At 40.7% G+C, this 1,031-nt stretch overlaps 1 pseudogene; it reads right to left on the bottom strand.

The window, feature by feature from the left end:
• LOC149231091 (CASP-like protein 2A3 pseudogene) lies at window positions 1-775 on the bottom strand (annotated as a pseudogene).
• Between the last annotated feature and the right edge of the window lie 256 nt (window positions 776-1,031).

The raw sequence follows: 1,031 nt of genomic DNA on the forward strand, positions 1-1,031 counted from the left end.
TTTTTTTTTAAAGAGCACAAACTACTGTTTTTACTTTATTAACATTAACCAGGTTTCAATAGAGCATGTACAATGTGCTCAACTACATGCACTCTCTTTACTTACTTTATAACCACTCAACTCTGGCTAGTTATTTGGTCTTTCTTGCAAAGACTTGGTGGATCATATTTACTGAACACCCTGTAGGCTGATATAAGGGAGAGAAGAATGAAACATAACAGAGCCAAAAAACTTAAAACCAGAGAGGCTTCTACTCTGTTGCAAAATCTTCCATAGTAGGGGCATAGTTCAGACCATGTGATCTGCTCATCTCCCTTATATGCCAGATACAGTACTTCGGTCACTGAAGCTCCAGCTCCCAGCATCAAGTATGTAAATGCCTGATCAAAAGCAAAAACAAACCATGCCCCGGAAAGACTGCGGGACCTACGAACAACAGAATCAAATACCGAGAGGACAGAGTACGCAGCACATATCCCATTTGCATAAGCCAAATACCTGAAAGCGCCAACATGTTTATACTCGACAGTTCCATAATCGTTTCCCTGCTTGCTCTTAAGCATAAGTGCAAGAGCTGAAATGCAAAATCCAACAGGTAGAAACCGCAAAGCCGTCTCGATCCATTTCTTTTGTGCTGTTGATCCAGAAATTAATTCGATCTCTTCTTCTTTTTCTGCTCCCATCTCAGCACTCATAACTCCATTCTTCGCCATCTTCAGTTAGCTACCCCAAACAAATCCACCCCCTGGTTCTTCCTTCCGTTGGAACAATTTTCCACCATTGCTGTGCTGGGTAAATAATTTGTTGCAGTCAAGTTTTTCTATAGATGAAAAGCATTTTTTTGGGCAGTCTGCCCTTTGTTTCTGCAATTGCTTCTGAATATGAAAAAAAAAAATTCAACACATCTCCCCAGTTTTCCTTCTAAGTCTCTGTTGGGTGGTTCTGTTAGGGGACCTCGCTCTGAAATCATTAGTTGCCCAACCTTTTTACTCGGTTCTCAGGAAAAAGATCCTTTCATTGCTAAGGTGAAT

Source organism: Pinus tabuliformis, chromosome J (genome assembly GCF_031772625.1).
Source record: "Pinus tabuliformis cultivar Carrire ecotype Pingquan chromosome J, CPIR1, whole genome shotgun sequence".
In the NCBI taxonomy this organism is placed as follows: domain Eukaryota; kingdom Viridiplantae; phylum Streptophyta; class Pinopsida; order Pinales; family Pinaceae; genus Pinus; species Pinus tabuliformis.